The following is a 14,611-nucleotide window of genomic DNA, read 5'->3' as shown; positions in this document are numbered from 1 at the left end:
GAAGCTGAGGTACAGCCTCACAAGACCTGCCTTGTCCAGACCACTTGTCCATGGCAATGACCTTCAGACCCCAGAGCAACTTTCTGTCCACAATCGCCCAGAGCACCTGTGCTGACCCTTGGGTTGCCATGGAGTCCCTTGGGAGATGGTTCTAGCAACTGTCCCAGCTTCGTTTCAGATTCCTTCCTATGCCTTAGTCTCGATTATGTGGCTATGGGGCAACTTCTTGAGGGCAGAATGTGGGATCCCTGGTCCAAACTCTTTGGGTCTTGTGGAAAGAACCTGGACAAGGAAGGATCTCGTGCTCCAGGGGACACGGTGTAGGCAGGAGGCTATGCCTCAGACCTAGGTCTCTGACCTGTGCAGTGTCTCTCTGCTCTCCGAGGGTCACACCTGCGGCCCCTGCTCTCCAGTCTGCAATGCTGGAGGACCCAGCCCCACTCCACAGATGCAGCCCTGGGACCCAGTGTTCCTGGCAAGGGGAAGCCAGACTGGGCCACACAGATGGGGAGATTTAAATAGAAAACCAGCACCACAAGATAAAATTCCCTCTTTGCTTCACTTACCAACTCATTCCCTTAAAGACCTTTTTTGCTTTTTGGAGGCTGTGACCACACTCTCTCTTTATCCACTTGGCTTTCTGGACTCATCTCCAGGTCCTCTGTCCACCTACTCTCCACTCTAGCCACTTCCTGGCTCCAGCTTCTTTCTGCAAGACACAAAGAATTTGGACCAGGGGTCCCACATTCTGCCCTCAAGAAAGTTGCCCCATAGCCACATGACCCCATGCCAGTCACCCTGGGCACTTTACCACGTCTAGGTCTTTGCTTGTGCTGTTGGCCTTCCTGAAATGCCATCTTACCACTGGTGGAAATTCCAGTGGGCCCCCCCCCGCCCCCCTCCACCAACACTGCAAGGCCCACTTCTGACATTGCTTCCTCAGTGGACTCTACTCCTGGAAGAGAACGAACGGCTCCTTCCTCAGTGCTCTTTCACTGCCCAAGCACTCGGCCTCCAGTATAATGCTTAGGGCAGTTGGGTGTGCATTAATCACTGAATTATTTCGAATTTGCTGTGAGTGCCTCCATCTCCCGGCCAGGTGGAGACCTCCTTGAAGGATCCCCCTTAACTATCTTGGTGCTCCCCTGTACCCAATACTCTGCCTGGCATGGAACAGATAGACTCTCTGGGAATGTTTATATTTAAATTGGCTGTCATGGAATTACGGCATTAGTTACCCTTCCTTGAGCATCTACTGTGAGTAGCCTGGTGATGGGCCTTTTAAATATGCTCTCATGGCCCCTCACACAGAGCTGGCAGGCAGCTGGAGGGTTACTAGTGTGCCTCACTTGCAGAGGAGGGAACTGAGGCTCAGAGAGGTGAAGTCACTTACTCAGGATCACCCAGCTAGAAACTGGATTCCACGAAGCTGTGTTCTTGATGTCAAAGTTAAGGGGGAAAGATGATGTTGTACAATAAGTTTTTTCACTGCCCCCCCACCCCCCAACATCGGACTCCCAGAGCTCCCAGCACATCCTGGACCCTGACCATGGACTCCGGTCTTAGGGCGGGGCTCCCATCTAACCGCGAGGTTGACCTGAACTTCATTCCCTCGGGAGGAGGCCTCCCTAGGGTGGTACCCACCAGAGGCCCCCAGTGCCAGCTCTTGCAGGGCTCGCATTGATGGACATTTTGGGGAGCGGGGTGGGGCGCTCCTCACTGGGCAGCGCCCCACCTGGGCGCCTTCTTGGGACTGAATCCCTCCAAGCAAACTCCGACCTGGGGTGGGGGAGGGTTAGGGCTCGCTTTTTAGAGCCAGCGTAGCACAGCCTCCCTGGGCAGGAGACCTTGCAGTTCCGCCACAAGCCTTGTGGACAATGCCAAGAGAAAGCGGTTATTTTGGGAATGGTTGTCGTGGTTACGCCATCCCGCGGTGTCCTCTGCCCCATCGCCGCCGCCCCACTGGCTTTGTGGGCGCCGAAGGAAGCCTTTCAGACTTTTCAACACTTTGTCTTTATGAAAATTCCGCCCCACCTTTTCCTGGCTACCTTGTCTCTCTGGGATATTGAATCCCATTCACAGATGGAAAAACTGAGAAACCGAGCAACGGAGGGAGGCTTCAATCAACGTCTTTTCCAAATCAGCCAGGGACCGCCTGCCGAATTCTCAGAATCTCAAACCCTGTAACGAATTTCCACTTGAAGAACACGTGCGGTGCCCGACTTAAAACCGCAGCCCCACAGAACCAGTTATTACGAGCGAACCCCCACGTCCCTTACCCTCAGCTTGCCGCGGGTCTCCTATGTTTTACAACTTTAGTTTGTATCTCCAAACTGCTGGGCGTTCAAAGGGTTAAAAGGGACCAGGAGGGGCCCTGCTGCGCGTGACGGGGTGTCTCGAAAGGGTTAAAATTATAAACGCTTTAATCCCCCCTATCTGGTTCAAAATGGGCAGCAACGGGGCCGGGGAGCCAGGGAGCCCCCCCACGGAATGACTTCTTAATATTTTAGAACTTTTAATTCCGACCAAAAAAAAAAAAAAGTGTCCCAGTTCGAAAGTTCTTTTAACCTTTTCTTTTTTCATTTATTTTTTTCTCGATTTCTCCGCGGGCAGGATTATAAAACTCGCCCTCTCCTTTTGGGTTCGAGGAGCTAGGTTCCCCCCTCCGGGCAGCGCGCGGGGCGGGGGCCGAGGGGGCCCCGGGAGTTTTCTCCGGGGCCGGGTTGGGACGCGGCTGGTGAGTCCCGGCTCCGGCCCCTGAATTGGGGGGTCCGCGTCTGCCCCAAACGCCGCTTTCTTCCGTTTTCCATGTCATTTCCTGTACTAATAAGATGGTGGTCAAAGCAGGGGAGGAGAGCAGCAGCGAGTCGCCGCCGCCGCCGCCGCCGCGCCGAGGCTGGCGCTGAAACTTTGCCTCGCCGGGGACCAGCGCGCCCGCAGCGCGGCCGCTCCCGCCGCGGGGGCCGCCAGCCGGGGCCGCGCCGCCTCCGCCGAGCCGCCCGCCGGGCCGCCCGCGCCGCCCGGGCCCCGCGGCTGCCGCAGCATTCCCGGGAAGGTGAGTCAGCCCCGGTAGCCAATGTGGCCATTGAAAATGGCTTCGGAAAGCGCTCGGCAGTTTGCCAGCGAGCGCGGGGGCCGCGGGTGCAGGGGCTGCGAGCGGCTGCGGGGGGCGCGGGCAGCCGGGGACCGGCGCGGGCGGAGCGGGGGGCCCGGGGCGGCGCGGGCGCGGGCTTGGGGGGGCGGTTCGTCCCGGCCCCGAGGTGGGTTAACCCTCGGCAGGTAGCCGCCGCCGCCGCCGCCGCCGCCGCCGCCGCTGCGGGATTCGGGGGCCGCCCCTCCGCCTCCTTCCTCCCCGCTCGCTCCTCGCTCGCTCGCCTTGTTACAATGTAGCCTTTTCTCTGCGCCGACGTTCCGCCCGCTGACGGACGTGGCCGCCGACCAATGGGAGCGGCGGCCCGGGCCGAGCGTTCGGAATGAGAACGCGGTGACAGGGGCGGGGCGGAGCGCGGAATGCTGGAGGGCTCTCTGCGGCTGCTGGCCTACTTCTCGGGGGCACTTTCGGCTCGCTGCTTGGGGCTGATATGGGGGGCTTGGGCCCTTCAGGAGGCGGCGGGGCCTCTTCCAACGCCGCCCGCGGAGATCTCCCGCGGAAGGTGGCCGAGCCGGGGGCCGTTTCTTTAATATATTTTAAGTCTTAGTTGCCGTGTAGACTCTTCGGGAAATCTCTCTGGAGTGTAGCCTCCATCCCCCACTCGCAATCCCCAAGGTGCTCTCTTCTGCAGGAACTGCAGAAACTTGGCGGCCAATGACCTTTCTCCGGTCAAGGCCAGCACGCCCTAAGCAAGTCGCCGCAAAGAGCATACACATTGCTTGAGCGTTGGGCTATGCTGGTTGAAAAGTTGCTTCTGTCTTGAACTGGGTTGGGCGGGAGGGGTTTGACCCCTGGGATGGGCTGGGACTTAGGAGAGAAAAATGTTCAATCTTTCTTCTTAGAGGTTGGCTTCATGTGGGGAAAGGCTGTGGTATATAATTTAGAGTGGCTGAGAGGAAACACACCCAGTTCTTTGTGCGCGGGGACAGGAGGCAATAATGAGAGATTGCTCTTGATGCCTGGAAACCCTATAAACTTGGGGGGGGGGTGTCTGGGCTGGGGCAAAAGAATTTTCCGTGGAGCCATATGCCAGTGGCACCGAAGCTGGTCTTTGTCCACAGTACCCCTTGAGAGGAAGGGAGGTGTTAGGGATGTGGGGTCCGTGGGTCTGAGTCTGTAACAGGCTGTGGTGTCCTTACCTGTGGGGCGGGGGCATGGTGTTCACCCACCAGCTCTCTGAGAGGTGGGCAGAGTTCTGTGTGGCCAAATGTCTGAGAACCTGCTGGGAAGAGTCCCATATGATTGCTTTAGTTTAAGGAAAGTGGTTCTCTGTTGGAGTCCTTCCCCCACCACGGTGTTATAACTGTATGACTTTGGATTTGGCACGGTTACCTTTGATCTCTGTGAACCTTGCTTCTCCATCCTGAAAATGGAGCCAACAGAACCTGTGTGTCAAGGCAGTTGTGAGATTAAAGGCGATAGAGATAAAATGCCTAGTCTGTGCTGCACACATGATTCGAGAAGTGTTGTTCTCTATCTGGGATTATCGTGGAACCTACTATCCTGGGACCATCAGAATTGCCCAGCCCAAGACCATCCAATTCCAGACAGGGCCTCCAAGGAGCAGCTGGGGCAGGGGCTAGTTCTCTTTCCTAATGACATTCTCAAAGACAAGGGGCTCCCCTCCCTTGTCCCAAGAGCCCCGATCAGCCAAGACAACCATCACTTATATCCAGCATTGACATGATAAGTTAGAGTTCTGTCCTCCAGACCCCTTGGATTGATGTGTTTCATAAATTTGTTCTCTTTGGTGTCAGTAAGACTTCTGTCATTTGAATCTTTCCTCTCGGAGACTTGGATGTGGAGACGGGGTTTCCCTGGTTCTGGGTCACTGGCAAGTGTGAAGGAAGTAAAGACCATCGGACTAGGAGTCAGGAGTCATACATGTTTATTCAGCTGCCTCGTTGGCCCATCCCCTTGGCTGTATCATAGTCATGACCAGTGCACAGCATCCAAGGCTGTCCCTTGCCTCCTGTCTATCCTCAGGAAATATTCTGAGCCTCCTAACTGTCCACCTGCAGCCTCCCCTCCTTGCCAGTCTCCACCTCGCAATCAGAGTGATCTGTTCCGAGAAAGCTCACATCAGGCCTCCCGTTTCTTGCTCAAAACTCATAAAAGTCTTCTCAGTGCTTTTGGGATAAAGAACCAAATCGCCGGGGCGCGTGGGTGGCTCAGTGGGTTAAAGCCTCTGCCTTCAGCTCAGGTCATGATCTCAGGGTCCTGGGATCGAGCCCCGCATTGGGCTCTCTGCTCAGTGGGGAGCCTGCTGCCTCCTCTCTCTCTGCCTGCCTCTCTGCCTATTTGTGATCCCTGTCTGTCAAATAAAAAAAAAAAAAAAAAAAAGAACCAAATCGCCCCCATGACCTAAAAGCTCTGGAGTGATCTGGCCCCTGCCCCTTCCTCAGCCTCATCTCACACCCTCCCCCCAGATCTCCCTGAGCTCCAAGTTTAGTTCTCTCCTGCGTGTGCCCCACCCTTCTTCTGGAATACTGGACCGCCTATGATCTAATGAATGAGTTGAGGCTGGTAAGGGCAATGTGGAGCAGGAGAGTGTCTGGGTAGTTCTTGATACTAACCCCTAAACATTTCCAGTTCACCCAGGCACAGGGTAGGATTGAATCTGGGGCCCCTTGTGCTTGGGTGGGGCCGTGTGGCTGGTGGGTGAGTTGTGAGCTACAGTGACTCAAATCAGGTCGGGCCAAAGCATCGAGTGGCCAGTGCATGAGCCTCCAGAGTGTTCTTTTCCTGTGGCGTGGCAGGTAGCGGTAGGAAGGACGGTGGCTGCCTTTGCTAGCCTGCATCCCTGGGTGGCTGTGTGGCACGGATCCCCTTGATGTCCCACAATGGACATGCAGCTCGAGCGATAACTAAACCTTTTTTGTTTGCAACCACTGAGATTTGGGGGTGGTTTGTTACTACAGCATAACCTAGCCCGAACTGACCGATACAAGGACTAGAGGAACATTCCAGGCAGAGACGAGTACATACACACAGGGACTCGGCAAGGCTCACCATTAGCAGCCAGGGTGACCCTTTGGACAAACAAATGTGAGTCTATCAACCCCTGCCTGGAAAACCTTCAGGGACTCCCATTGCTGTTAGGAGAAAGCTAGAAATCATTTAGCTGCCTTCCAGACCCCGTAGGGACACCATTTTGCATCCCCCCATTAGCTATGTTCCACCTGACATGGTGCATTGTCCCCTCAGCCCTGACCATGCACCGCATTCCCCCTCATGCTTAGGCTTCCTCATCCGTCTTTCAGCTTCCAACTCACCTCTTCAGGGAAGCCCTCCCTGATTAGGTTGAGCCCTCCGTGACAGCCTCTCATGGCCCCATGTACCTCTCCTTTGCAGCACTCATCTCTGTAGCGATTTTACAGTTGTGGGTGTGATTACTGATTCTGGTCTCCCCCTTTCATCAGACTGGGAGCTCTGTGGGGGCAGGGCCTGGGGTTCGCTGCTCTATTTCCAGGGTCTGCACACAAGGGCTGCTTCTGAAGATTCCCTGAGCATTGACTGCAGGTTCACTGGGTGCCGGGGGCAAGAGACAGGGTAAATGAACCCTGCTTCCTGGGTGTAAGGGCAGGTGGGTCCTGCTGGAAGGAGGCATCAGGCGTGGTAGACAAACTGGTCTGTAGGGTACAGGTACCATGCTCCCCACACTTACAGGTGGCCGCGCCCCACAAGGACCATGTTTCTGGGAGGTCTGAGAGGACACCCAGGAGGGCAAGAGTGTGAGATTTAACAAACCCTGAGGCTTCTGCTGATCTAGAGAGCATATGATAAGGTGATGGGGCCACAGAGTAGGAGATCGGGGGGTGATGAAAATAATGATGACAAAGGAGTGAATGTTTATTGAGGGCTATTGAGGGTCCTAAGCATATCTCTATATAGGAAGCCACTCCACAAGGTATGTGTTATTATTGTCATTTCACAAATGGGTAAACTGAGGGCCTAGAAGGTGGCGTAAAAGATCCAGGGTTACACAGGGATATGGCCACGATTGGAACCCTGGCATTCTGATGCCACCTCCTTGAGGATGCCCTCTTAGAATGAAGGCAGAGAACCCCAGACCCACCAAGGAGACACCCCTTTGGAAATGTATGGGGTTATAAAACCCTTCTGGGGGTGTAAGTTCCCAGGAGGTGACATCCACCTACCCTTAGGGTTTGTGCAAACCGGTTTCTGGCCCAGAGCTGCTTGGTGGTCTTGCTGCCAGGGCTGGTCTGGAACCATCTGGTACATCTCCACCCCTGCTGGGGCCCGAGAATCCTTGGAGGCCCTGGATCCCCATGTTCTCCGAGTGGGGCCTGGGAGAGGCTTCCCCACAGCTGGCCCAGGGGCTGCGCCGGAAAAATAAGCCGTGCAGAAAGGGGGGGAAAAACAATGAAGAAAAAAGAAAAAAATGTGCTGTTATTTTTAAAAAGCCTGTTTCCTATTGCAGATTTGTATCTGTGTTGGAAAGCCCAGTGTTCGCGTCGTGCAGCCACACTCATGGTGGTGTCCCTGGCCAGGGCTCTGTAAGAGGGGAGGCCTGGGGCCTCCTTCAGTCCTTCCTTTCTTCATCAGGTGATCAGGGCTCATGGGCCATCCCTGTGCCAGGCACTGTGCTGGGCCTGGGGCTATAAGGGGAACCCCATCTCTGCCCCTGTAGGACTTATAGACCAGCGTAGTTAGTGAGCAATTAACCAGGCAGTTAAAGATTCTATTACAAGGATGTAAGGCAGATGGCCACCGACTCTAAGTCAAGGAAAGCTTCCTGGAGGAGGAGGCGGCCTTCGAGCTGCCTTTCAAAGGATTGAGGAGATAGTAGAGAAGGGAGAGGCATTCTAATGTGGGGTATGGCTTGTGCAAAGGCCTGGGCACACAGAAGGGCTTGGAGAAACTCAAGCAGTTCAGTTTCCCTCCCTATAAATGGAGACCGTAGGATCGGTCCTGTGCCACATTCTTTGGACAAAATTTTTTTCCTCCCTGTCCTCATGACCAGATTTAAGAGGAACACATATTGTGCCCCCTGAGGTCCCTTCTGTATCCATTTATGGATGGGGAAGCTCAAGCGAGTTCAGAGAGGTTAAGTGACTAGCTCCAGATCACCCCAGCTGTAATCTAATCTTTCCAGTCACCTTGAGAAACCCACATTTATAAACATAGCCTTAGGGGTGGCCTACCTGTGTTAGTTAACGATTCCCAGCAGGTCTCCTGGGTGCTTTAAATGTGGGATTTGATTTATAAGCCCTTGGTTTACACAGCTGGTTTCAGGCCCTTCTCCCCACCTGGGAACCTCATGGGTGAGAACTTGCAGGCACATGTGGACAGACCAAGAGTCTCCAATGAAATGACATGGGCTGAAGGAGAAGGGGAGAGGGGAGGGGGCAGAAGGCTGCTGACTGTCCTGCTCCCTAGCATCAGCCCCAGATCCCTGGTGGGTGCTGAGGGGCAGGGATCCTTTATGCAAAGCCACACCTCGGCCTCCAGCCTTCAGTGCCTTCTAGAACTTTCCCTTCCACCACTCTCTCTAACCTCTCCAACCCCACCCATAAAGCCAACGGGGACTCCTCCCAACTCATCTTTTTCCAGATCCCCTGTTAATGGCCCGTGAGGCCCATGGGCTGGCTCTCATGAACCCCATTTTAGAGCTGAGAAGATGGGGGCTCCCAGAGGGGAAGTGGCATGCCAGAGGTTGTACTGTTTAGGGAGTGACCAAGCTAAACCCCAAATCTAGGACCCCTTCCTCTGCACCCACTCTCCTCCTGCAATCATCAGAGTAGGATGGGGAATTCTGAGAGCTTTTGGCCCAGTCTCTGTGCCCTGCTTTCCAGAAGGAGTGGCTGTGGGGGTACTGCTTGACTCTGCTGTGACAGCAGCTCACCCCTTCCCAAGGGGACAGAGGCAGCAGACCCCGGTCATGTGCATGAGGACCTGGGGGAGGGAGGGAGTGGCCGGCGGGCCTTCTCCGGCTCATGGTGGGGCTGGGGGCCAGAGTGGGACCAGCAGACAAGGCGAGCAACTTGACCTGGGCACTGAGCTGGGCTGGTATGAACGTCACCAAGCAAGTAAATATGGAACCACCCCCACAGTGTCAGCTTTCCCAGAGTGGCTTCTCCCACTATCTCCCACTTTCCCAGAGGGAAAGGGGTGAGGGCCGGGAAGGGATCCTGCTGCCCGATGCTCGGGGGATGGAGATGGCCGGCTTGGGAGGCTCTGGGCTGGCCGACGGGCCTGGGGAGCAGCCCACCGGAACCTCGGCCCCAGCAGGGAGTGAGCCTTTCGTGGGGGCGGCTGACTGGGAGCCAGCCCGGGTGGACTCAGCATTGTCATGGCCCAAGGTACAGGGAGGGTGGGCTCTGGAGGGTGGGTGGAGGTGGTGGTGGGGGCTTTAGCAAGCCGGGGGCCTGTCCCTGACCTCTTAGCCCAGCCCTTCTGTGCCCCAACCCAAACAGGGTGGCATTTTCCCAGGGTGGTACAAGATACCTCTTTAGACAGCTGTACCGCAGAGGAAAAGCTGGACCATCTAGAGGGCTGGTATTTAGAGAGAAGGTGAAGAGGCCAGGGCTCAAGGTGTCCCAGGGCCAGGGGCGGGGCACTTAGACCAGGGTAGGGAGGGCCAGGGGGGTGAAATCTGCAAAGGAAATCAGCAAACTTAGCAGCCAGGGAAGAATTTACCTCCCTCCCACCCCCCAAATAAGACTTTGGGTCTTGGGTGGAGGAAAAACAGAAAGGGAAGACACAGGGCCAAGTTTTGGGCTAGGTGAGCCAGGCCTTTATAAACATCAGTAATAGCCAAACTTGAATGAAGCTTATGAGTGTGGATGGGTCCCAGCACATTGCCCCATCCCACTGGTGTCATTAGCCTCCATTTACAGGGAGAAAGTGAGGCCCAGAGACGTGAAATGACTTACCCAAGGCCACACAGCTATGAAAGGCAGAGCTAGGACCTGAACCCATGTCTCTCTGATTCCGGAGTCTGAGCTCTCCTCCACTGCATGGGAACTGCAGTTGGAGGGTATGCTGGGAGGGAGGGAGAGAGGAAAGGGTGCCTGGGAGACTTGTAGGCTCCAAGCACCTGATGCCAGGCGGTCCCGAGAAAGTACAGCGCGGGCCAGCTGTGGCATCTGTGTGCTCACCCGAGAAAAGGGTAGCGTGGCCCAGCACAGGTGCTGCCCATGTAACTGGGTTGTTGGGACCTTCCCATCCCATATTTGGGTCAACAGATGTTCGTGGAGTGCCCCCTTGGGCTCTGGAGGGCCAAACATAAACACGTGATTTGATGGGTCCTGTACCCAGAAAAGGGTGGTCTGCAGACCCCTGCCCCCCTGTAAGCGGGGTGTTACTGATCTGCATGCGAGAGAGTTACAACATTGAAAGTAAGTGTCAAAAAACTCCTATTGCAACTTGACCGTTGCTGCCTCATTTTTTAAAATTGTAATTTACAAAAGCTTCAGTTGGCAACAGATTGGAAAACTCTCCCCAAATAGTGTGAGCAGCTCTGGCCCAGATCCTAACTGTGGTTGAAGGTAGGAAGTGTCCTACTTGCTCGTGGATGTGACGGGGAGGGGAGCAAGTCATTCTGTCACCAGCGACGGGAGAGGGAGAGCCTGTTACGCTTCCCGGAGGAAGAGGCAGGGAGCTGGACCTGGAAGGACGAGTGGAAGTCTGCCAGGTGGAGGAAGAGGACAGGACATTTTAGGCACCGGGAACAGTATGTGCAAAGGCAGACAACATGAGGATAGGGAGGTTCAGGGAAGGGCGAGTGGTCTGGGGTGTTTGAAGAACAAGTAGATATGGTCCTGGAGAGGGAGGCTAGGGCCAGACTGCGAGGGCCTTGAATGCCAGGCTGAGGCGCAACTTAACAAAACTGAGCCCAGGGTGTTCTGGAGGTGGGAGATGGAGTCAGAGCTGAGGATGTGCTTTAAGTGACCGCAGAGGCCAACCAGGTGGTGTTTTCCTTTCTGTCTTCCGCCTTCCGGAAGACTTTTTCTTGGTGCCTGGTGGGATAAGTTGCTGGAGAGCGGGCCTATCCTTGTTCCTTCTGAGACAGCCAGCCCCAAGGTTCTGCTGGTGCCCCGCGGCCCCCAAGTCAGTCCTGGCTGGACAGGGGGGCAGTTCTTGGCCGTGTGAGGAGCAGGCCTTCCCAGGCTGTCCTCCTGGTCAGTGCGTTGACCTCTGGTGTGGTTGGCTGGCCATGGCGCAGTTCTTTTATCCCCTGCCTAATGCTACCAGTGCTGTGAGCTGTCAAAGGGGGTGTGCCAGCTGCCCCGAGGAGTCCAGAGCCATGCCAGAGAGTGTGGGCAGGAGGCGGGAAGGCTGAGCTCTGAGGCTGAGGTGGGGGCTTGGCCAGGCCTGGGGCCTGGCATGTGCTGGTGTGGGGTCCGAATAGGAGGTGATCCGTGGACAGCCACCTGAAGTGGCTTCCAGCTCGAACCGTCTGTCGGGTCAGGTTCAGGGCTAAAGCCTGCATCTGTGGCCAGAGGAGTGAACGCTTGGTCGAGGGGGACAGTTCACACCCGTCTCGGGCCAGCTCAGGTGAGCAGATGGGGAGCCGCTACAGGCACAGTCTGGGGAGGAGAGAAGCCCACCTTCCCATCTGGGGGCTGCTGGGAACAGCCCCTGGTGTGTCTGGGCCTGCATGTGGCCACAGGTCCCCAGAGAAGGCCGGCCTGCGCAGCCCCACCTACACCCTCCTCCTTGGGGGCCCCTGTTCCGAGTGGCCTGGCCTCCCGCTCCCTCCCTGCGGCTCCCCGTCAGCTGGGCCCCCCACAGCAGGCAGGACTGTCTGGCTGCCCTTCGGTGGGGAGTCCGGCTGCCCAGGACCCTGCGGGATGGGCTGGGAGGCGTTCGCAGCTGGTCTGGCTGCCGGCTTCAGGACCAGGAGTCACTGAGGGGTTCGGGTTTTGATGGTGGCCTGGGTTGTGCTTGGAGGCATAAGACTTGTGTCCTCGGACCTCCCTGGCTCTCTGCCTTGGGCTGGCCCCACGCTGGACTCAGCCATAGCCCTCGGGTCTCCCCGAGGGGGGGTCAGGTGGTCCCGGGCCCGCTAAGCCTCCTAGCTCAGACTTCGTGCTGCTGCCTGCCCTTCCCAGAGCTGGCGCTTTTCCCCGAGAGCAACAGGCAGGACCTCCTTGCTTCTCAGGGGCCCCTCTCCCTGCACAGGACACCTTGAGCCTGTTCTGTGTGGGCTGGTGCCACTTGTATCCCGGATCGGATCCTCTGGGGCTGTGCCCAGGACCCAGGGGCAGATCCGGCCCTTGGGCTCCCTGCAGCATGTCGTGGGCTTCTTGGGACTGAGCATCGCTCTTCCTCTTCCTGATTCCCCTGTGTGGATCTGTCGCTTGCTTCTGCCCCAGTTCCTGGCTACCGGTGAGGCAAGGACTCTCTGGCCTGGCTCCCAGGGTCCCCGCCCCCAGTTTCAGGTAGAAACTGTACTCTTCCTTGGCACCTGCCAGTGGCTCCCTGCCCTCCCTGAGCACCCTGGCCCTCGGCCCAGGACAGTGGCCAAGAAAGGCTCCACTGCTCTTTCGGACTCACTCCTGTCTCCTCTGGTGCGCCCTTGTCTCCGCCTGGAGAATCCCTCTGCCTGCTGCTTCCTGGTCCCCTCCTGGGGCCACAAACGGGCCCCTTTCCAGCTGCCCCCAGGCTCCCGGACCTGCAGCAGGTCTAGCTGCTTTTGGAGCTCAGTTGTGGCCCCCTCCTTTTCTCAGTGCCGTGTCCGTGGTGTGGATGGGGGCCTCACATTTTGTGGGAGTCCACAGAGCCTCATCCCATGTGGTCTAACGCGGCAGGCTTGGGAATTAGACACTGTCTGCCCATTTTGCTATTGGAAAGGTTGAGGCACCACAGGGTTCAGTGACTTTGTCAAGGTCTTATGAGAAGTCAGGGTCAGGGGCTGGGACTCAAACCCATATCTCTTGGCTCTTTTCTTGACCCCATTGCTGTCTCGCCAGGTAAGGTAAGGGCTCATCGACCTTTGCTTATTAGACTCTCACGGACCAGGGCTATGGCTAGGGCTGGGGTTCACCCCGTTGGGGATTGGGGCTCACCGTGTGGCCATGGTCACAGCTTGGACTCAGTGTCACTGGGGCAATCAGCCTTGGGAGCATTTCTTCTCCTTCTTCCTTCCTGAACTCTTGTCCCCAGTGTGAGGTCCTCCTAGAGACACGGCCCCCAACCCTGGGAGCCTGAGTCTAATACCAGGCCTGCTGGCCAGGGGCTGGGGGCCTGCTGGAACTGAAGGGCTGGTGCTAGGAGTCACTGGGGGGAAGGGGACAGGGAGAAACTGGCCTGTGCGTCCTTGCCCAAGTCATTGTGAGGGCCCGCAGCATTTCCTGCTCCAGGGTCAGATGCTAAGCGCTTCCTTAAAGCCACTCTTGATGCAGGGAGAATGTGGCCGTTGCTCCTACTTGCCTGATAAGCCTCTGAGGCTCAGAAGGGCCAGCTAACCCACCTAGCCCCTGTGTTCTTCAAATTCTTTTGAATCCCTCTACCCCAGTACAGATGCTTGCATACCTTCAGGGACCAGTAGCTCACTTGTTCCAAGGCAGCCCACGGTGTCTTTTTTATGGTGTTTTACTAAGTTTTTAATTATGTAAGGAATATACAAATACATTTTTGTTGTACTAAAATCAAATATTATTTAAAAAGCTAAATATCGTCTTCCTTCATTACCACAATATTCCGGCCTCCTCTCCAGGGTTAACCATCACTGTTATTACTATGGTATATATCCTTCTAGATATTTCTCTATACATCCACTCACAGAACCTACAGGGAGATGTGCCATCCCAGCACGCATACGTGTGTGTGTGTGTGTGTTTAAACAAATGGTTACAGATCATGCTGTAAATGCTTTTCTCACTTAACATTGGAGCTAGGAAATGTAGTCATGGTTTTACATAGCAAGCTGTCATAATTCCCTCCGTCCCTCCCTCCCTTTCTTTCTTTCTTTCTTATTTCTCTTTCCTTCTCTCTCTCTCTGTCCTCTCTCTCTAGAGTAGCTACTGCTGGGAATGCGAGCCTGTGGCATTTTTAAAAAATGGTTGCACGATATTTAAAAGCCGTCCACGGAGACTTCTCTGCACGGAACCAAATGTCTCCCTGTAGGGCCCCAACTATTCCTGGGTCTCTTCTTTAGAGGCAAAGAGAAAGGCCGCTCCCCTGTCCCCAGGCAGTCCCCAGACGGCTGGAAATAGTAGCCACGGCCCCTGGAGACTTTTCTCCTTCACACCTGGGTGCTTCGACCCGCACTCAAAGGGCATGTTCTGGAGTGACCTATCTCTTGAGCGCCTGTCGTGGTAAGTGGACTCTGGGGTCACTTGACCAGGTTGTTTCTGGGAAATCTCCTTAACCTCGACCTCTGTGTGCCTCAGTTTCAGCCTCTGTAAAATGGAGAGGACAATAGTGTCTCTGTCTCAGAGCCGCCTTGAGGACGGAGGAAGCGAACATGGGCAGCGTGAAGAATGCTGT

At 55.9% G+C, this 14,611-nt stretch overlaps 1 protein-coding gene across 2 annotated transcripts in view; it reads left to right on the top strand.

Moving 5' to 3' along the window:
* Positions 1 to 2,972: 2,972 nt before the first annotated feature.
* Positions 2,973 to 14,611, top strand: part of PRDM11 (PR/SET domain 11) — a gene marked incomplete at its 3' end in the record, with an annotated part of 77,426 nt that continues 65,787 nt past the window's right edge. For both annotated transcript variants that reach the window (XM_080815192.1, XM_080815193.1), the window contains exon 1: positions 2,973 to 3,055. The remainder of the gene's footprint in view (positions 3,056 to 14,611) is intronic.

This window comes from Martes martes (genome assembly GCF_963455335.1).
Source record: "Martes martes genome assembly, chromosome: 10".
Lineage (NCBI taxonomy): Eukaryota > Metazoa > Chordata > Mammalia > Carnivora > Mustelidae > Martes > Martes martes.
Note: the sequence above shows the minus strand (reverse complement) of the source record. Positions and strands in the feature narration are given on the sequence as shown.